A 23,551-nucleotide genomic window follows, 5' to 3' on the forward strand; every position below is an offset into this window, starting at 1 on the left:
TGAGTAGTGTAAGGAATTAGAATTCCCCACATAGTAATTACATTACAGTTACAATTTTAAGTAACTCTATCTGGTGATGTAATCTAACTTGAAGGCCACACTTATGACTTTATTTTCAGCACAGCTGACATCTTCACAGCCATCATCAAAAGCTCACAGTTCACTGGATCAGAGGTTTAACTTTTGGGTGCAAACGACCACTAAACAATGGATAAAAGCAGTAGCAGTAAACTAACGAATAATGTAACAAATTACTTTGGATATAAAGTAATCAGTAGGGTCATATTATTACTTTTTAAAGGAGTCAAAAGTAACTTATTACACTTCCTGACCAACTTGCCCAACACTGTTTGGTCTGATACCTGATAGCGTTATTGCTGCCCCACCTGTAAGAGACTACACAGAGTGTTGTAACCAGAATACTTTCCACAAGACTTTTTTTTTGAATGAAGTATTACATACTGATAATGAAATAGCACTTATAAGTACAAGTACAGTACAGTAGAGAGAAACTCTCAAAGTGCAAGTTACAATTTGAGGTACTTGCCTTTTGCATAATTCTTTTGTTGTCTTGCCATTTTCTACTTCTGCACCACTACATTAAGGTTTTTGCACACAAAATATATAAAGAGCTAATAAAATATAATCTTTTATTAGACATTAAATTACCCAATGCTATATAAAAGTAAAAGTGAAATAAATTATTTTAAGTTACTTCTAATAAGTTTGATGTTTGGACTTCAGGCTGGACAAAAACACTATAAAGGTGTTACTTTGGTAATTGTGGCGGCATTTCTCACTACCTTCAGAATTTGTACAGACCAATCAATCAATCAATTAATTATATAATTATTAAAATAATAAATAATTAACAATTAATTAAGAAAATACTGAAAATAATCATTAGTTAGAGTACTAGTTCCACCTCAAGCCACCACAACAGTAAATCCTGCTTTTACATTAAAGCACAAGTCATAAAAATCTGATAATATAATATATAAGTAACAGTTACACAGGACATTTTTCTTCATTGAGTACTTTTACTTTAATACTTTCAATACATTTTCCTGATCATTCTTACAAAGTTTTACTTCAGTAACACTTTTAATGCAGAACTTTTTTTTGTTGTAACAAGGTATTTTTCTTTTATAAGTAAAAGATCTGAATACATCCTCCTCCACTGGAGATCAGTCAAGAGTTTCAGAATGGCGAGTCATTATAAATATTTCTCTGTACTAAACTTGGTCAAAACATGGATTTGTTTTGCTATTTTTCAGATAAAACAGATGCATAGTCAAACTAAGTCCAGAAGGTCACACCTACACATTCCCAATTAATGTTCTCCAGTTAATGGAGTAAACTGAAATCTTTTCATCATTTTTCAATCAAGTAGCACAGAGCACAAAACACTGAAACTTGGCAATAACTCCCTCTGATTTGTATACACAAGCCGAGATGTCTGATTCATTAGAAATGTTCTATTATTTGGCTGTATTTCAATAATCATTCCAGATCTATAAGAACTAATCTGAAGATGAAGATGCCAAAATGACTGCTGTTGAAAAATTATCATTTTTTAAAATTAAGACAAACGTCGTTATCAGTCATCAACAAAAAGATCACCTTCTATCATCCTTCATGACAGGAACAAAATAAACAAATATTAACGTTCTGAATGTATTATATCTGATTTTGATTATTGTTTGTCCTTCAACCCAGCAGGGCATGTAAACAGTGAATAACAGCAGATCTGTCCTTACACTGACAAAACTAAGCTGAATATTTTTATTCTGAGGATGCAAAGTCAAACACAGAAACATTAAGTCATAAAAAGAGAAACTGTAGTCTGTGTTGCCTCTGAAATTGCAGGTGTTTGTGGTACAGATGCTCAAACTGTGAATTTGCAGGAGGTGAGGATGTTAACTTCGAATCAGCACTGCCATCTAGTGGTGTTTGCAGATCACTACCAGAGACAGGATGTAGGATCAGTGCACCGTTTCAACATAAACCAGAGAGCGAAAAGTTCACTTTTGACCTGGGAAACAGCAGTTGGCAAAACAAAATCACCACAGAGGTCTGAGAAGGTCTGAAGACCAAAGCTTCAAACTCAAGACGGTGGAGAAAAACTGACATTTGAACATAAATAATTCTGTGACAGCTGGATGAACTTTATATACTAAGTTTGCATGTGTGACACTTTGTCTGCTTTTCCTTCTTGTTTCTTATGTACTGTTTTCTATCAGTCTTCTGGTTTATGAGTACTGGAGTAAATCTGAATGATCATCAAATCGTTGTCTTTTCCAGCTTTGAGTCCTGATGATCTAAAAGGGTTGAAACCATTTTTTTTTCTCTTTTTGCATCATATCAAATTATTATTACATTATCACAATATACCTGAAAAAGGTCTCTAACAGTGATAACAGTCCAAAGCTATACCAGAGAGGACAAAATAGGGGGGAAAAGAAAATCTGGATACATCTTACAAGGCTGCCCTAAATCCATAAAGCTGTTGTTGGTGAAGGAAAGAGTACTGAAAATCTATACTAAAGTAGAAGCACTAATACATTACTGAAGTATTACCAAACTACAAGTCAAAATACTGGTGTTAAAAAATACTTAAGTATAATTAAAAACTACTTAGAGTATTAGCTACTTTTTAAGGGTTGATATTTATTTATCAAAAGCAGGCATTCAAGGGGTTTCTGTTTCTCCAAATGTTCAGTCTACATGACTCACTACTCCTGCACTGTTCTGGTCAGTGGTCACAGTCAGTTCTCCAAGACAAACCTGTCCCTCAGTGACAAAGTAACTCAGGCTTGGATATTTATTCAAACTGTAGGCCTACTCAGTGTAGTCAGTGTAGTCGATCTGTGGTTTGGCTCTGGGGAAACTGCAAAAGTAATGGATCAAGGTTTTATGTGATCCCTAGAGACATCCAAATAACATATTAAAAGTGTAACATCATATAATTAGTGGATCAAGGTAAATTCAAGGGTCAAAATTTTGGGCTTTCACATCACAACATCACGCTAAGAAGCTTCTGAACATGCTGTTGTCACATATAGTAGTGAATTATGATCTAGGTTTGACAAGGTTTTCAAAGTGGGAGGTGGGCCTCCCCAGGGAGGCTCCAAGAAGTTTCAGGAGAGGTTCAGTGAATGGAAAGGAGAAAATGTTGTATTATTACATAAGTTATCAAAAGGAGGTCACATAGAAAAGCCTAAATGTGTGCAGTTTGGTTAGTAGTGGTTCATTTCACCAGCATTTACAAAGTAAGCATGAGGAAAAGTAAGGCAAGTTTAGGTGATGCTACCACAGTTAGCTGGCTAAGTTATGTTTTGCTTGTGATAAACAATGACAAGGCAGGTCATATAAAGCTATGAAACCATGTTAAGAAGGAACAGTTATGAAGCTGAAGTAATGGCACATCAATGTTAGCTAATGTCAACTATGACATAAACGCTGCATGCCTAAGTACTAGTCTCTCTCTGGGTAGACGAACTTATCGTGGTCATAAACTGGTCATGCTGTAGATTAGCGTTTCTTAATGGGGGTTTACAAAGATTCACAACCAGATGAGTTGAAATTTGTAACTAGTCCTACCAGCAAAATAATGTGGTGTGAAACTTTATAAAACCTGCTGGTTTACAACAGTAACTTTACAGTTTTTAACCATCGTTTGACAGTTTCTTATAGACCCCTTGCTGCCTTCAGGAGATTGGGACATCAGAGTATCATCTATAAAGTTTCATTAATTCTGTGTTAACTCTTCCTTGGCGTTGCCCATGGAAAGCATTCATTTGTCCTGAAGATATACTGTGAATGTGTGTTATTGCCATGGCTACAAATTTAAAAGAGGGATTTTCCTCTGTCGGACCTCCTGTAAAGGCACCTTAGCATCTAGCATCCTGACACACACACACACACACAGCTGAGTGTTCCACGCCCAGTTTGGCCTAAAGTCAGTCAGTCAGAGAACAGTGCTGACAAGTGAGTGGCAGAGAGGAGTAAGTGTGTCTGTTGTGTTAATTACGATAAGTTTAATCATACACACAGTTCATACAGAGGCTACATCACACTGAAAAACTGCTACTTCTTCTTCACACTCATGTGGAGCCTGATGAAGAGGGGCAAAGAGCAGAGACCAAATTATGAACACGAAAAAAATAAACAACTTATATTTCATGTAGACAAGACTGACATAATGTTTCAACCACAGATTGTCGTTTTCAGATCAAAGTGAAAATGTTAACATACCTGTAACCTTAACCCTCACATCAGCACAGGGGTGAGTAGATATTGAGTGAATTTTCATTTTTTGGTGAACTATCGCTTTATTACGCAATTAATGATGAAACATCACAGCATTATAAGGTCTAAATGAGACGTTTTTAGAAAGATAAGGGACTGATTTGGCCATTTTTTTTTCATAATAATCTAATCTAATCTAATCTAATCTAATCTAATCTAATCTAATCTAATCTAATCCAATCTAATCTAATCTAATATAATATAATATAATATAATATAATATAATATAACATAATAGAATAGAATAGAATAGAATAGAATAGAATAGAATAGAATATAGGAGACAACAGGCTAAGAATGGAATTTTTAAAAACTATTTAGCCTACATAGTGGAGCACTGTACTTACCTTGTATAATAATAAAGTAATATTTTTTGATCACATTTAGTAAATACTTTCAAATAGTTGTTTTGATCAGTAAATTTTACTTCTACTTGAGTGCTTAATTTAGCAAAACAGTGTTTTTACTTGTGTACAGTTTTTGTCTACTCTACCCACCTCTGAATATAAGATAACCTGCATATCCTAAATGCTTTTTTCCAGTAGCCTCATAACTTTTCCTTGGTAGGCTTTTCTTGTTGAAGTAATTAATAAAAATGCTTCTTGTTTGGCATTTCTGATTGGCTGCTCTTTGTGATCAATAATGAGTTCTATTTGAAGTCTTAATATCAAAGTTCTAACTTTCATTTGTTTAATCTTTGCTTTACACAGCGGTTCAACATAGCAGACTTCCTTGAAGAGGACTTACACCCTCTGTAAATGACAAAGGGCTCATTCTAATGTCACGAAAACAATAATTCTTATTTTCAGGTGATTATAATGAAAACCTACTTATGAGTATTACTGGCATATTCAAATGGGGTCATGTTTACCATGTTTTTGAGAAGAGTCCACACAAACACCACCCTCATGAAGTTTCCTGAAAGTTCACAACATCATGTACACAACATCCCATGTTGTAATGATGAGTGCACGAGTTCCGGTTGAACGCAGCGTCTTTATTCCATCTCTGTCATATTCTGCCAATAGATTCCTTTAAATCTTACACACTGGACATTTAAGCAACAGTACAGTAGCAGACTTGGAAAAAATATGCACCCAAAAAACAAATACCAAATGTTATTTGTTACTTCAATTCCTGGCTGTTCCTTTGGGGAAAATTCTGAAAAAAATCTCGATACCACTGCATCAAAGGAAGGGGTTTTTCATAGGTGCAAATAGTCAAATAGTTTACATTTTATTCCTGACAAAAGCAGTCTGGTGCACTGGACTTTTTTAAAAAATTGTCTCAGTGTGTAACACTACTCGAGCCTATTTATCCATTAATTCCACATCGCCCCTATTTAAACAACTGCACAATTGCAATTGTCACAGCAGGAAATGCACAGGTGGTATTAGTAATAATGGTAAGGATGGCTGCATTCCAATATGGTACTGCAGTTCCAGGGTCTGTCACACTTGACAGTGTTATTAGTTACACCCATGTTTTCCTGTTATGCAAGTGACATTGCTCCAGCAGACTGTTAATCAAGACCTGTTTCACCTTTTCTGACACAAACAGCCTCAACACACACTGAATAGTTTCCAAATTAAACTCAGGATGGTGATTTGCTCCTGAACAAAATCCTCAAAATGAAAATGTGGTTCTACAAGGTTCACATTTGATGCCCTTATGTGACAAAATACAGTTATTTCTGCTGAATGCTCCCTTTAAAATTTCTAATTTTTTTTTTACATCAGAAAAAGTGCATTTCAAGCATGAACGTGTTTCTCAGTATTTGACCAGTAGATGGAGTTCTTCATTCATTTTCCTGAGTAGTGTTGCATCATCTGAATTTATCACCTGCCTCATATGTGTGAGTCTGTTCATTTGGGCTCTTCTCCTTAAAGGGACAGTTCACCCCGAGATCAAAAACATCTATTTTTCCTACTTATCCAGGTTGTCTTGGTGTGTGTTGCTGAGTTTTACAAATATTGGTTGCAGAGATGTAGGTCTTCTCTCCATTAAAAATTAACTAGATGGCACTTGGCTTTTGGTGCTTAACTGATCAAAAAAAGGAAAAAAAGAATTAAATATAAGTAATAATAATAACTAAACAGCAATGTCTCTTTCCAGAAATCATGACCCAGTTGCTCAAGATCATCCACGTGTTTGTGAGCTGTTTCGTGTACTGTCTACTTTCTTCCAGAAATTGATTTTGGAAAAGATTTCTGGACTGAGACATGGGTTTTGAGATTTTGTCATTTTATACACTATGAGACAAGTGTCATCTAGTTCCATTATATTGGAGAGATGGCAGACATCTCTATGCTGATATCACCAAAACTTTAGCAACTCACACCATAGGCATGAAGATGGATAAATGGCACAACAGCTAAGGAGCAAAATATGCATTTAAGATTTTGGGTTGAAGTTTCCCACACTGTGGAAGAGAAAAACAGTGGAAGATGCACCCGTCTGCGAGCCAGATTACAGCCCAGAGCTATTGGTTTAGTCAGATGAGTCACATGGTACCTTTAAATAAGTTATGTGACACTGTCTTCACAAACAATACATTTATTTTGGAGGGAGAAATAGGTCAGTGATCATACATGTTAAACAAAAATGATCCACTCTGAAAAAACTAGTAAACAATTCTTAGTTGAAGACTATACAGGTTTAACATGAAATGAAAATGTCTACTCACTGCTGTATTTATGTATATGTTGCATTCATCTGTGAGCATGAAATCCTGAATGAGGACATCATTTAGTAATAAAACAATCTCTCATTTTGTATTATAAATTACTAGTAGGTGTCTCATTTCTCAAATAGCAGGTATCTCATTTTGAAATGAGATAACCATGAAGTGATTGTTTGGATCAACGTCTTCTCTGTGTCCGTGAGGATGTACGAGAATGTTAGGTTTACATTTACACTGTTCATGAAGCACTTCACTGCACTAAGCCACTGTAAATGCACAGCATTATGTGGCCATGAGGCTGAAGGGTCTCCATTCTTAGACTTGATCCTCCTATTAATACACACAGTGACGAGCGGTTCTTTGGACAAGATCTCTCCAGTGTACTGATTAAACAACAGAGGTCCGTTTTGTTTTCGCTGAATGCAAACAGTAGTAGGTTTCAGTCATTCATGCATCTCAACTAAGGAGTGAACTAAAGGGCTGACTCACAACAGAGACATAAATATAATGGATTTAGGCAGTGACACATGGAGTGCACAAATAATAAAACCAGTCTAAAAACACTCAGTTACATACAAAAGTTAATTTCACTATTACAAGCACAATATATGGAATAATGTTCATGTATGCATATATGCAGTATAGGCTATATTAATATCTAATAATGCATGTTAGCTGTCGAACAGATGTAGTGTAAAAAGTAAAGTTGGTAGCTGATAGCTAATGGTACAAACACGAAGAAGGTAGTGGCTGTTACTTTTTCTTTTGCAGAGATTTGAGCATTTGAATGCTAGGACTATTGTTGATGCAAACCAAACCTTTCCTACTACTGCAGCTTCACATTCAAAGCATTTAACCAGCAAAACATGAGTCTTTTATTTTGAAGTCCTAGATATGCAATGTGTTTGTCAGTAAACTTCGCATTTACTGCTATTTTCTATAAAAAAAAAATGCATCAACAAAACAGACAACAGTCATTTTTCGACAGTTTGAAATATTGCAGGGGGCAACAATAAGAAGCAGCCACGGTGAGCTGTTAGATGAAAAGCTGCAGGCAACCGGCCGCACGCCTGCAACTTCTCAGCCAGGTAACCAACAGCTTTCACTGTGCCCTGCTGTCCACAGACTCATGCCATGTGCAGCATAAAATCAGACCACAGTTGCTCACAGAATGATGGAAAAAGGGCCTGACTTCTGTTATAAAGTGACAATAACTTGTTTTGCTGCTCCCAGAATTCTGTGACATGTTGTATTAAACCACATCAGCTGTTACCACCTGCAACTACAGGTGTCACATGCACAATAACGGTGCGACTGCACAACAGTCTCAAAACTGGTTAAAGCTGATCAATAACTCCAGCCAATCAGGACTGCATTCCCACAGATTTGAACCATCTCTCCTCAGTGCCTGCCTCCTACCTCCTTGATGGAGCTCTGAGAGCATTTTCTGGTCAAGTAAGGAATCTATTCACACTGATATAGATGAATAAGAAATAACATTAATTTTGTAAGATATTGAAACAATAGTAAGTTTAATTGGGTGTGAATAAATGCAGTTCCTTTATGTGAAACTCCAACATCCACAGTGTCTGCTTCCAAAAAGTATGGCCCTTTGACAGATGTAGTTGAAGAGCCCAGCTGTACAAAGTTCAGCCATAAACAAAGTTTTGACATTGTCTTCAAACGACAAAACTGCTATGATCCCGACAACGCATGTAAAACAACTTGAGACAGCATAAGCAGACAGAAGAAAACATCTTCACCGCTTTGATCACATATACATGACAACTGTTTTAACAAAAAGCAAACACAGAAACATATTCACCAGTTTGACTATGCATAGGGAGCTTAAAGAGAAATGCTGCAAACGCATAAAACCGCAAGCAAACTGAAAAATCCCATCACAAGGTTCCAGGGGACACCAACAACTGATTAGCTCTTGTAATAAATCTTATTTACAGCAGACATTTGACTTGTCATAGCAGGAAAAAGCATGTGTTACTAAAAGAATTAGTGATGACTCTGTTCTGTCAAATCAATCAGCGGCAGTGGTCTGAGGGGCAGGGGCAAATAAAATTAAAAGGGCACCAGCTGTATTGCGTTGTGCACCAGTACGCTAAAGGTTGTGATGCATTTATGGTGAGACAGTTCAAATGCATAGTTTAGATTAAAACTGTTATGTGACCTAGTTAAGCCCAACAATGACTACACATCAATAATAAAAACAAACAGGGAACTATTAACTATTTAATCATAGAGGCACACAGAGGCCAACTAATTTTCTAGCATGAAGGACAGCCTGTATGGCACTGCATCATGTTTTCTGCACCCAAAGGCACCCTATGGACTGCTTCATCATGTTTTCTCCACTGGAAGGGCACCCCAGAGGGCACATTATCACATTGTCTTGGACACTGGACGTTTTGTCATGTTTAATCTACCATACCCTCCCCAAGAAACCTCCAGGATGACCATACAATTCAGCATCCTGAGGGGGCTGCCCTGTAGGCACAGGATACATGAGGACAGACCCCAACCAGTTGATACAGTCCTACCAGCCAGGAAAGCTTAAGTTACAAAGGTGCACATAAGAATCATGGCCAGACTAAATACAGTCAACCCCTGGGCTTGACTTCCGCAGCTCAGTGACAAAATATCATCACAAAGCCTGCTTATGGATGTGAACACAGCCTTATGCAATACCATGGCTGCCACCATGACAGAGACCAATGAGCTTGTATATACCACTGCCGCAGTAATCCTGGAGATGCTTGGGTACAAGATTAAGAACACAGGTCACCAACAGTGGAAGAGCAGGCTGGGAGCCAAGATTGAAGCAACACAGAGGGATGTTAGCCAGTTAAAAGGGGTGCAGAAAGGCCCTGCTGACAAACAAAAGGCTTACAGGTCTGGCCACCACACTGAAGAGAAGCAGAAGCCAGAAGAGAAATTGCCTGTTCCTCAAAACTGCCAAAAGTGTAATCCCAGCTGCAAAGTATCGAGGGAATTACATCAGACCCACCCAGAGCAGAGATAGAGCGATACTAGAAGGATATGTGGGAGACGGAGTTGTGATCGATGTGGCAATCCTGAGCAACAGCAACATCAGGGCATTAGATGGTAGAGAAAAACCAAGTGGTGAAGGAAGATCTAGATCAGATGTGGAATAACACAAGTTTGACTCTTTGGTGAATCTTTACATATAATAACAATGACACGCTGTCGGCATACCCTGACAATCTGCTAACGGATGAACTTGTAAAGGTTTGCCAGGAACTTAAAGATGAGCACAAGGTGCACAAGATGATACTCATCAATATATTATTCAAGCATGACCATCACATGCAGCAGATCTTGAGAAGATGAGCAGTGCTCCTACATTAAATCTTTGGATCAATGATTGATGTAATGTGAATAAGGCTACGTTCACACTGCAGGCAAAAGTGGCCCAAACCGTTTTTTTTTTCTTTGTTCATATGTGACTCTGATCTGGTTTTCATGATGGTGTGAACAACACAAGTCACATGGGATCTGATCTTTTCAACTCTGATTCAGGCCACTTTCACATGTAGTCATAAATCAGACACAGATCTGATTTATTTGAAATTTTACTTCAGTGTCATACCAGAGACTTTTACGTCACTCATTAGTCTGAAGTGTCTTTCCGCGAAACTCTTCTGGAGAGGCACTGACAGATGTTAAAAGTAGCAAATGACGTCTTGAAATGTTGGATGAGATCTGTTTCTGTGAAGCCATGTACGTCAAGATCCCACCACTCCTGGCTCCTAATCAGAAAGGAGGCAGCAGCTGTAGCACCACAAAAAGCCATAATTAAATATCTCTCTCTCTCTTTCTCTTCGTCCTCATCACCGTCATCATATTTACTCTCCTACAACAGCGTTTGATGTCCTTGATGTTATACCACATTACGTGTGGATCAGTTAACTGGAATCTGATATTGGCCACATTATATTGGCCAGCAATAAATCAGAATTGAGAGCCAAGGTTTGCAGTGTGAAGGTAGCCTAAGCTCCCACATGTGACAGGTTATCATGTAGAAATATCATATAGAGATGTCAGCTCTTTCAAAAATACCAAACTAGAATTTATCAGTTGGTGGAAATTCTGGCCTGAGCCCATGAAAAATGTTGAACCATTCACTATGCATCTGAATTTGCTCTTGTTTTATATATTTTCTCTAAATGTGATATATGTATTGTCAAAGTTGTAAAGATTTTGTCTTAACCGGCTTGTGTTTTCTTCCTGTGTGTGGCTGTGCTTTGAGCTCTCTCAGGCACCATTTAAAACCTTTGAAGACTTCTTCTATATTTAGACATCCTGAATTATTAGGTCATAAGGAGTGGGAGAAATTGCAATGAATCACAGGTTAAAATATCACCTTTAAAATAGCAATATTATCTACGTAACAAATTTAAATTTAGCTTTTAGCTTTATTGCTATTTTTTTTTATTATTGTTCACAGTCTAACCGTATTGATCTATGTCATCTGTACTACATTTTACAGTTGCAGCTGTAATCTTATTGTGATGTAACAATTGAAGTTACACTAATCATTACCCTACCATTAGATGACATTATTCAGTCTACATCAAAGTATTTATTATAGGTCTCACATATCCTAATGCACCATGAGAGCTGTCAGTTTTTTCCCTACATCAGTGTCACAGAAGCAAATAGTTTGGCATTTATTGTACCTCTTAATCACAATGACTCCAGTGCAGAAGAAAAACAAAGCGAGCGTGTGTTTACTCATGGAGCTTTCAGAGAGGAAAGCGCTCCAGTGTAAATAGTGTAATTACATGTCTTCCTTTTGGGTGGGTGGGAGGGTAAATTGGTATAATCAAGGCAGCAGCTCAGCCTCTGGCATTGATGTTGGAGTGAATTAGGACAGGAGCTCGCCGAGTCTCTGCCCCCTGGGTATTTAATGAATACATACTTCTACCCCAAATCACATCCTGCTGATATAGCGGCGAGCCAGTCTTGTTACTGTACTGTACAACTCGCACTGGGAAACTTAAAGGGAACTATGGGTACTTTTACACTTTAATTTTACCCAGACAGCAGCTTATATTGAGTACACCAAGAGAATGAACAACTCTGTGCATTAAATTCACTTCAGTTGACCATGAAACCTATTTTCTTTCTTGCATTTCTATCTTTTAAGTCTGCTTCTAATGTTCTGTACTTCTTGATGGCTACAGATAGATTTACTTTGGAAATTGTCCCTTTTCTATGGTCATGGACTGTTTTTGGACTAATACAGTGGTGTTCAATTGGAGGTTGGGCAGTGCTTGAGTGTTCTTACAGGCAATTTTGGGAGGTAGGAGGGCTTTATGTAACTTGCAGGTCCTTATTCAAGAAATTTATTCCTTATGTTCCTGGAAAACATAGTCTGTAAATGTGTATTTATCTTAAAAAAAAAAAAAAAAAATCAGCTCAATGACGAAAAATGAAAATTATTTGCATAAAAACAAGCAAAAATCTGTAAGGTCTTCCCCAGCCTCTCGTTACCAGAAAAATAGCAAAAAACCATCTGGTTTCCAGCCTTAGGTGGCCACCTATGATGGATGTATTAATTATGAGTGCAGACATATAAAGAGTGAGAAAGGCCATGTATGAATGAGTGGAGTGCTGAACTGATTGTCGCTCATTTGTGTAACTGTTGTGATTAACATACAAACATACAGAAAAACATAACAGCTGCTTCAAGTATCACTGTAGAAACAAAGGGAGCAAGTAGGTAAGAAATAATCAATGTCATGGCATGAGGTCACAGTGACCTTGACCTTTTGCAACCAAAATCTAATCAGTTTATCATTGAATCTAAATGGATATTTGCGCCGAATTTGAAGAAGTTCTCTCAAGGCGTTCTTGAGATACAGAATGAACTGACTTGAAAGCGTAATGCCAGTGAACATGACTGTCGCTGGTGTAAAGCCATTAAAAAGGGTTCTTCAAGGTTTTTCAAATATTGTGAATCACAGAGGTCCTTCAGCCTACAGTCATGACTGTGCACAAAAACAATTAAGCTGATCAGTCTGGTAGTACACAAGACCGACTCCGGACAAGATGCAGGGCTGTTGATCACTCACTCACTCACTCACTCACTCACTCACTCACTCATGCTGGGTTGGGATAATAAGCCTATTTAAATATATCCAGACATATATAGTGGTTGCTCTCTTTGTGTAATCCTGTTGACAGGCAGATAAACAGGCAAACAAAGCAAAAACATGACCTCTTTGGCAGAGGTAACAATACCATCAAGGAAATCATTCACATCATGAGCAACCAGTAAGGGGATAAATTGGTCAAAGTCAGAATTCCTTAAAAAAGTACCTTACACCACTGGAGTGCTTATAGTTGACAAATAAAATACTAAAAGTCCAGAAATAAATAAATAACAGTAAAAATACTGTCAATAATAATGACTAAGTAATAAATCAATTGATTGTACCTCTCATGTACCCATCTGCTTCAAGCCAGTATTTTAATTTATGTGGCAAACATGGAAATTTTATGCATCTCTCTCTCCTTTCATTCCATAAATAGTCCTTGGTTGAGATATTTTTGGCACAAAGCTATTTTTCATGCGTCCTTGATGTTGCAAACTCACTGTAATGCCGTTACCATTCTGTCGTTCCCAGTCTCTAATCTGGTTCTGCAGCAAATTTTTATGGAACAGTCAAATCCAATCTTTGATGAAGAGCTATTATTACAGATAGTTTTTTTTATTATTATTATTCTAGCATTTATTTATTCAGGGAATTATTCAGCTAAGAAACACATGCTCTTTCTCAGCTCAGCCCTGCTGAACACTCTTAGACTCAAACCCATGATAGAGGAGGTCATTACTAATATTGATAATTAGTATATTCATCAGCATCAGCACCAAATGCAACTTTCTTAATGTCATAGAATAGCAACATTTTATATTTCACCCAGAATTTTTCTCTTGTATTTTAGAAAAGCCCATTTGGCCATCAACTAACCCATAATTCTGAATAATGGATTTACACAAATGCACAAAGTGAATATGCAAAGGATATTTAAAGTAGCACTAATAAAAATGTTAATACAAACAACTAATCAGAGGACAAAATTATGTGAAAGTGATCCATCACATTGACAACATATAATAATCAACCATCTCTGCAGCTCTACCGAGGCTTTAAGCCCTCTTTAGCTCATTGTTTTGGTTTTATAGCTACAAATATACTGAATGGTTGAGTTGGAGTTATTCATATCAAACAGGCAGCCATTTACAGCCAACAACGCTCTTACAGTATAAACCCACTGTACAGTTCCCAGCACCAACTGGCAGAGCTAGAGACTAGCTGGTGAACACAGAGGAGCATTTAGTAGCTAAAGAGCCAGATATATTTGTCAGCGGCTGGAAAGCTAAAACCAAAGGAGAGTTTGAGAACAGCTCCAGTTGATCCATTCCACTAATGTTTCAGAAAATCCTTATGTAAAGACTTTAAAGCCTGGAACAAAACCAACCAACTATGTGATGAATTGAGTGATGAATTTGATTCAGTGTGAACGACACCATTTCTTCTGAAATTTAACTGAGAAGTCAGAAGTCATAGTATTATTATTATAGTGTTTATATTGAGTTGTAGTGTTGTGTTGTGTGTGTATATAAATTGTATACACTGCTCCACAACAACATGATTAGCTAATGTTAGTGACCTAGCTAGCCGACCATCTAGCAAAAATACCCTTTTGTCGGTGTGTTAATTTTTTCCATGGTAACAGCAATCTCCACCAATCAGAGATGTCACTGTTACACTTAAGTACTTCTACGTATTTCTCCAGGACATCGCATATGAAACATATTTTTCTTAAAATAATGTTGATACCATTCAGACTTGTGGCTTTTGCAATCTCATAGCTCGTGTCTAATACTCTAAATCCTCTATTCAGAATGTGAATGGGATTTTCACTTCCAGAACCTCACTGTAGAGCTCTATACTGGACACATACATTTATCTATCCAACTCCATTTTTTTTCCATGTGTGCTAAATGTGTAAATAGGCAGCTTTTTACATGTTAGCAATAACAACACATACTGGCATGTCTGGCCAGTGTCTATCAGACAACAGGCAGTTTTCTAGCAAACATTTTAACTTGTCATAGCACATTTGCTATTAATGACTTAAACTTAAAATAAACAATGACTCAGCGAACCAGCATGCTTGGTCCCAGGACCATGAAACTGAAGCAGCTAAATGGTATTCAGCCATCATTCAATTTATCATTTACACCTGTGATTTTTGCTACTGTGATGTGACAAAATGTCCTCAGTGAAAAGCACACTGGTGGAAAAAATGCTGCAAGTGCCATCTTGGATACCCCTATGACAGATAAAACATGATAAAAGTCCCCTCTACAGTGGCCCAATGTGCAAGAAACTCTTCTAGGGGGCTCTTTCAGTGCAGAAAACAATACATAGCCATATAGACTGCCCTACTTGCTAGAAAAGGGTTTGGAACTGTTTCACAATACATGCATCACGACTTTCTCTAGGCTACGCTGAGCTTTCTATTTTTTTCAGCCCTGCCCCACAGACATCCTGCATTCTGCCACTGTGACAGCATCACAACCCTCTGCAAATGTGCTGTTTTAGTGTTTCAACACTTGCAACCGTGTATAAGATTTTTTGCCATTTTTTTGCAGAAAAACATCCAAATCAGCAGATACACAGCCAAACTTTATCCCCATCCTCACCTGAAAAACGGATGGATAGGTGGTGTGTACAAGCAGCTTATTAGGAGCCATATTTACATTTATTCTTAGGCGGTGACCTCTTGTGACTGCAGTAATAATGGTTGGAGATGTATAATCAGGTAGTACGTCTGCAAAGGGAAGAGGTTAGGATTTGTGTCCCTTGTGAAAAGATTTTAAGTTTCATGTGTTTCACTATTTACATGACTTTTGTCACATCACTTTCACCACAGTCTGACTCACAAATTGAAGACTGTTGGTATAATGTGCCACTTTTTCAAGCGGCATCCACTATCTGTGTTTTTAAAGTCCCTTTCGCTATGGGAAACAACAACCTCAGAGTTACGCAGTGAAAAGTTAGCACCTCATTGCTAATGTTAAACACCTAATGTTAAACAACCTAGCAGCTGTTAACTTGTCTTTTGTGGGGATTTAGCCATTTTGATGCCAGGGCTCATTCCCCACATACAAATGTACGGTGTCACCCAGATGGTATAGCAGAATGGTAATGTGTGGAGCTAGACCTTTCTCCAGCACTGACGCAGCACCAGAGTCTGCACAGTACTGATCAGAGTTGGACCCATGATATCAGGGTCCATCCCACCCATACAATTTTCCACCTCAATCGCAAGCAGGGTTTAGCTGTCAATCATGACGTGAAACCCCCTTTTTACGGTATCAAATCAGAAAAATGAACACTTGAACAAACATCAGTGTGATAAGAACTACCTAAAATGACAGAAAGAAATATCCACCAGGGGGTAATCAAGATGTTTTGGCTTCACTTTTGGGGAGCTGTCATGTTGTCATTTTCAATGCATGTTAATGGGGTATACATGTAAGCTCTGTGCAGACATCTGTGTACCTCCAGTTTGCTGTGACCAAGCAGACAAGCTGCAGACAAGTTCACTACATTACAACAAGCTATGGAATAACATCTACACACATGTGGACTGTGTCTTACTACTTACTTACTTGTTTTCAAGCATAGCCCGACATAAAAGTGTGAACCCGGTAGGTAGCGAAATGCTAAAAAGATTATGAGCTACATAGGCCACTGTATATAAAGCAAGCTTATCTTCAGCAGCTTTACACTTCACCGTAGTAAATGTATATATTCAACCTTTATTTGGTTAAATAAACCCACTGCAATTCAAACTGTCTCTCTCAAGCTACTAAATCAGCATCCAAAGAAGCACGATGGAAATGCAAGTCATCAGCCTACATCCTCATGAGACGTGTAATTACCTTTCAGTGCCATTTGTATTTCAGCAGGATTATGGAAAAATCAAGCAGACACAGCAAAAATTAGATTTCATTTGGAATGGTGTTGTGAGCATGTAGTAGTACAAAAGCAATCCTTTTGACTCTGGTTTGGTCTAAGAAAAAAAAACTTGGCGTTTATCTTGATAGATGCTCAACTTCCCTCATCAGCCAGTTTGTCTGCCATGTGGTGTTTGACAGCTAGCCTATCTGAACTTTTTATGTTGAAACTGCTGACCAAGCAGGTTGATAAGAGGGGCTCAGACCTTACTGTAAATGGGTAAACTTTAACACTAAGCCAATGAGCTAAAAGAGGCTAAAAAATCAATAATAATTCTTAGGAACCACAAGTGACCCTGTTGATATCATGTACAATAATGTGATTCTGTGCTCATTTCAAAAATATTGATTACTGCAGGCTGCAGTGGCTTCCAACAGGGCTTTGCTCACTTCTTACCCATGATTCCCTGACCAGTACAGAGGCTCCAGTAATAGCCTTCCCAGTCCAAGCCTTTCTTTAACCTTTAGGCTACCACTGACCCCTTTTATGCGGCTGCACAATGCCATCATCCAGTCTCCCAATCGAATGCATTAGACTATCTGCTTCAATGCACCAAACATGGAATAGATGCAGCAACAGACAATGGTTATCCCCTTGCCCAGAGCTATCATACATCCACTGCTGTTTAAAGGCATTTTCTACATTGAGGTCAGGTCAGCCATGTTGCTGCAATAATACTTTTCAGATGTCTTCTCAAATTGAGTCAGGCAGTTTACCCCTAAGTGTCACAGTATGTTGAGGAGGTAAGTGAGGTTGGATGGAGTAGAATAGCTCTCACAGTGGTATCAGAGGTGGGAATATGAGATTTAACAAACCCATATTTTTCAAACTGACTGTCACATCATTGCTATAATGTGACAGGTCAGATTCTGTTTGGCAATTTTTTTGCCATGAGGGACAAGGCCTAGTTGTTCACTTGTCTTTATTCACTGTAATTCACAGCTGTCACATGTGCCTCAGCTCACTGCTGAGCCACTTTTCCTGTTAACCCTTCCTGTCCAGCGTAGTCCAAATATGTTCATGATATACTGGAGGACGAAGTGTTCCTTTCTCCTACTTCTGAAGCTAAATTAACTCTTTAAAACCCTACTTGATTAGCTGGAAAACGTGTCATAACAAGGCTGAAAACAGTTTTCAGTGATCATCTACAACATCTGCAGCAGTGAAATGCAGCATACACATTAATATAGCAGTAATATGAATCCAAAATCATATAATCATCAGATATAGATAATCACATATTAGTAAAACACAGGGACAGGGAGCGTTTTACTAAACTTGCTAATAATACTTTTACTTAAGTAAGGTTTTGAATGCAGGACTCTAACTTGTAGTGGAGTATTTCCACAATGCCATACTAGTTCTTTCACTTGAGTAAAAGATCTGAATACTTACTATCTGACTAGCGCCATTCATTTTGGTAACCTGTCAATTACAATGGTGACCACTGGAACCATTGCATTACTACCACTGTCATTAGCACTACACCAGCACAACCAAATGGTAAGTCAATTATCCACCCAAATGTTTAACTTCAGAAATTTTTGGAACTGCAGGACGACTCCTTAAAAGGTCTGTCGACCACCGCTTGAGATGCATCATTATTATGTTGAGCTATATGTGACATAACATGACATGACATACAGAAGGCAAATTCAGATGCACAATGGACACATCTGGTCCAGATTTCGATTCAAGTGTTTGCTGGCAGTTAAGGGCTGCAATAAGACATACATGCAAATTACATACAATGTAATATAAATGTATGAAGCTGCCAGTTTCTTCAGAGTTTCTTCAGAAGTGCTTGAATACATGCACACCCACAAATCTATCATCGACAGCCACTCAAGGCAAGTATGACTGTCCTGTTTGTTGGGTCATCCACTTGTGGGTCTTCAGATGGCTTTAGTAACCGAGCCATGATGCATATTTAGTGTAGTGTGGGCAGGGGAGAGTGGTATTTGTTGACCCTTTTCTTTTCCTCTTGGTACTGTCACTTTGTCTCTGCAGCACAATGGCCTTCCAGCCCATTTCCTGCACAGATTTTTTCCAGCTGTCCATTGCAATATGCTCCCAGTAACTCAACCCATCCATCCATCCATTTTCTGTAACCGCTTATTCCCGAAGGGTTGCGGGGGGCTGGAGCCTATCCCAGCTGACATTGGGCGAGAGGCGGGGTTCACCCTGGACAAGTCGCCAGTTCACTGCAGTGCTGACACATAGAGACAACCACTCACACTCACATTCACACCTACGGGCAATTTAGAGTCACCAATTAACCTAGCATGCATGTCTTTGGACTGTGGGAGGAAGCTGGAGAACCTGGAGAGAACCCATGCAGACACGGGGAGAACATGCAAACTCCACACAGAAAGGCCCTGCCCCAGCCAGCTGGGGGATTTGAACTCAGGACCTTCTTGCTGTGAGGCGGCAGTGCTAACCACTGTGCCGCCCCCAGTAACAGATTTGGAATTTCTTCAGACTGTTCTTGATATTGTCTTTGAAATGTTTCTTTCACCCATTGGGGCTCACTGACCTTCCATCAGCTTGAAGTGTGAGATCTGTGTGGGGAGACATGTTGGACATGCAGGTGACATGGCCTGTGATGTGATGATACTCATGTTGGCTTCCTTCAGAACACTGATGTCGGGGCATCTGTCCTCCCAGCTGATCCTCAGGATCTTTTGTAGGGATCTTTGGTGGTGTCATTTGTAGGTGGTCCATGAGTCTGGTCCATTGGGCGGGTTGGGGAGGACAATGTTTTCGTAAACCAGGAGTTTTTAGGTCTCAGTCTTCAAAGACTCTTTTCCTGAGTCTGGCTTAGTCCCCACTGTCACAGCACAAGTAGACAACATTTTCACAAGTGGTGTTGTCCACTTTTATGATGGACTGGGTAGATGTCTGGTTGAATGGAGGCTGATGTTGGACCTGGGTCATCTTGATGATCAGGGCAAGCTTGAGCAGTGCTGTGTATTCCTTGACAAAGGCATTCATGATGCCTTGGAGGTCTTCAGCAGAGAGCGCTGTGATGGCGTTGTCGTTCGTATAAGCTACATGATGGTGACTTTCTTCTTGGCAAGGTTGAAGAACTGGCTTGCCGCCAGTTCTGTACAGGATTGAGATCCTCTGTGGCAGCTCAGACTCAGAGCTGCTGTTGCTGAGCACTTTGAGGGACATACCGTCATGAAGATGCCTCAATATTTTGATCTACTTATCATGGCAGCTGCACCATGATTGTATGTTCCACAGAGCCTGATGGCCTACCATGTCAAAGGCTTTTGTCAAGAAGACAATGTACAAAGGCAGCATTTGTTCATGGCAACGTTCTTGGAGTTGGAGTACTATGAATATCATGTCTGCTGTACCTCTGGATGGACCAAAGCTACACAGTGATTCTGGGTATATTTCCACAAACAGCAGCTGTCAGTTTACAGGGACATGAGCAAGGACTTTGCCTGTTGCCTTGTTGCCACTGGAGGTGGTACAGGACCTCTGTTCCAACTTCCTCCAGATCTAAGCTGAGATCCCATCCTGATGGCTCCTGTTGGCGTCTTGGGACTATCCTGGCTAACATATTACATGTAGTCTGTGATAATCCAACATTACTCATCAGTTCTGCTAATTTTACTCAACAATGACTAGAATTTAATGTAAAAGAGGTTTGACAGGAAATTCCAAAGAGAAATGTAAAACCTCTTGAAATGAAGTTAGCTAAAAAGATGTAACACAGAACTGGATGATAATTTATATATATTTGAATATAAACATTCAAACCAATTTTGACTCGGGAGGACAACAGGTTGAAAGCAGTATCTTGACTAAACTTTGCCATATATCAGTGATAATCCATCAACATTTGTTTCTTTGATCATAAGTACTTTAAAAATAATTCATAATTCCTACTTTATTAACTCAAAAATTAGGTTTAATCTTATGGAAATTAGGTTTATTGACCATAATTTATATTAAAAAAAAAAAAAACTTAAAAAAAAACTTGCAGCAATGAGTTGGAATGAAGTTGGCTGACTGATAACTTGTGCTTTATGCTTTGCAAACAGTTAAAAAAAAAGAAAAGAAGAGTAAAACCTGTGGTAAATTGGAATTAAGTCGACTACAAAGGTAAAACAGAATTGAGTGATAACTGGGTCTTAACTGGATGCTTTGTAATCGGACTGCACAATTAGTCGCAACATTCACAATATCACAATATGGCCAAGTGCAATATATAAGTTGCAAACCCTGCAATTTTTTGATAAAGGAAAAAAGTGGTGGTAAAAGTGTATTGTGGTACTGCAGACATGTCCTGGCTTAAAAATCTTGCTGTTTGTTTGATAAAGACCCCATCAAATATCACATCATCGTGACTTTAATAGGCTTTTTTAAAGTGATGCAAATAGTGATCATTTCCAGTTATCATATCACATATGGCAAACGCAATATCTGTCAGAATAATCACAATATGACTTTTTTACCATTTGGTGCATCTTCTTTATAATTTTGACTCAGGAGGACTAAAGCTGCGCGGCTGACAGGAAGACTGTAGGAGGGTTAACTGAAGTACTGGAAGTACAGAGGCTATACCTTAAAAAAAAATCTAAGTGCTTATTCAAGACCTCAGTTCAACTCGGTCTTTATCGTCCTACCTGAAATTTGGCTTGCAGCAAAACCAGTGTTCAGTGACTTTTGAAAAAAACAAAAAAGAAATTACCCTATTTTGTGTCCCTAGGATTTCTTTACCCCCTTTTCACCATGGTGTTGAAAGAGCTATCAAGTATCTTTTCAAATTCTGGTATTTTGACAACTCTAGGTCAAAGTGTCCGACCTCTGGTCAATTGACACCCACTCCTTTGCCTTGTGTTAGAAGACATGCTGATCTGTGCATTATTGATTTTCTCAAGGACGCTGAGTTAAATAAACCGACCTGAACTGGCCTGCGCTGATTGACTAGGTTGAATTTGTCTTGATTAGACTGGTTTAGATGGGATTCATCTAAAGAAAATAGCTTTATCTCTCCCATAGCCATGTTTTCCTCCAAGCAGAATGAAGCCAAATGCTTTCACAAACCAAAAGGACATTCATACATTTTTTATTCAGGTCTTCTCTGTCTGTGCCATGCTAGCCTACTTTCCTTCGCACTTTAGGGGAAACACGGTTACTTGTTGCTCACCATGATCTCTCCCAGGTCATACATTATACATGGAGCTATTCTGCATAGTGCATGCGTACACAGTTCAGCATCACAGCCACACTATGCTACTGTTTGTTACCTCTGGAAGGACATCCAAATACATGTCTCTTCATGTGTTGAAGAGTGAGCCAGCACATGTGCGAGGAACAGAAAAGAGATCTATGTACATGGCCGTAGTGGTCAGTGATTTATCAATACAACACACAGGCACGTGCACACACAAAACCCATCAGCGTGACATTTGAGCGTGCAGGTCAGAGCATCCTTACCCTGCCGGTTGCTGTGTGTATCCACGGAGACAGATGTCAGCAGAGGCAGCAGGCTGAGCGGTCTCCGCCGAGGTGTAGAGCATGCCTCGTCCGCATCACATTCACAGACCACCCGAGGGGCAGTGCACGGCCAAGAGCCAGGACTCCACAATCTGGGTCAGTGCCGCCAGAGCCATCCTGATGGTGGAGAAGATGAAGAAGAAGAAGGAGGAGAAGGTAACCACGGAGGGGAATACAGACGTCACAGGCCCACATGGATCCCAGCATCCAGCCACAGTCGCATCCTCTGTCTGCAGCTGTTTCGGATCCAGATGCGGCGAATCCCACTGAGAAATCCACGAGGTCCTCACATCCACGCACGACGGGAGCTCTCTGCTACGAGAAAATAACAATGTCTGCATGAAGCGTCACCCCCTCAGTGAAGGATTGTGTGTTTCTCCTCCTCCTCCTCTCTGCCTCTGCCTAATTCACTGCTTTATCGCTCTATTTCTGTCTTTCTCTGATGCTCACCCATATTTCCACTTCACTGCGCTCTCTCTCTCCCTCTAATTCTCAGCTGTGTCTCAGTGCTCCGCTCAGCCCGTGCCCAGAGGATGTTGAACATGTGTTCAGGGTGGGGGTTGGGGACTGCTGACTTCATAGGTGGCACGCTTACTTCCCACACTGATAGGTTAGGGAGGATGGCACTGTGCGCTCACATTTTGTGCACAGCGGCGTCTAACTGGCAGTTGCTTTAGATAAAATCTGCCTGGCCTCTTTTTTTTTTCTTCTAAACGTTCCTATTTTTGAGTCAGAGCAGCCATAGATGAGATTAACAGCTGTGATTAACTGTCACACTGTACTCGAATGGTGGAAATCTGTGTGGTTGTGTAGTAAGGAAGTGAAGGAGGAGGTGATTTGATGAAAATCACTGTCAGCTTATTAAATAGCCCTGCAGGACTGTCAGAGGGCTCAGAAATGAGTCTTTTCTAGACAGGCAAGATACACATATCTGTACATTATACGTCAGGAGCAGAGGGAAAAA

The 23,551-nt window shown here is 39.1% G+C and overlaps 1 protein-coding gene across 1 annotated transcript in view; it reads right to left on the minus strand.

The window, feature by feature from the left end:
- Positions 1 to 23,136, minus strand: part of LOC146322481 (nck-associated protein 5-like) — a 115,283-nt gene extending 92,147 nt beyond the window's left edge. Inside the window, exon 1 of the mRNA XM_084724478.1 lies at positions 22,528 to 23,136. The gene's annotated coding sequence lies outside the window, so the exon portion shown is untranslated. The remainder of the gene's footprint in view (positions 1 to 22,527) is intronic.
- Positions 23,137 to 23,551: the final 415 nt, after the last annotated feature.

This window comes from Lutjanus erythropterus, chromosome 8, assembly GCF_056507025.1.
Source record: "Lutjanus erythropterus isolate fLutEry1 chromosome 8, fLutEry1.hap2, whole genome shotgun sequence".
Lineage (NCBI taxonomy): Eukaryota > Metazoa > Chordata > Actinopteri > Lutjaniformes > Lutjanidae > Lutjanus > Lutjanus erythropterus.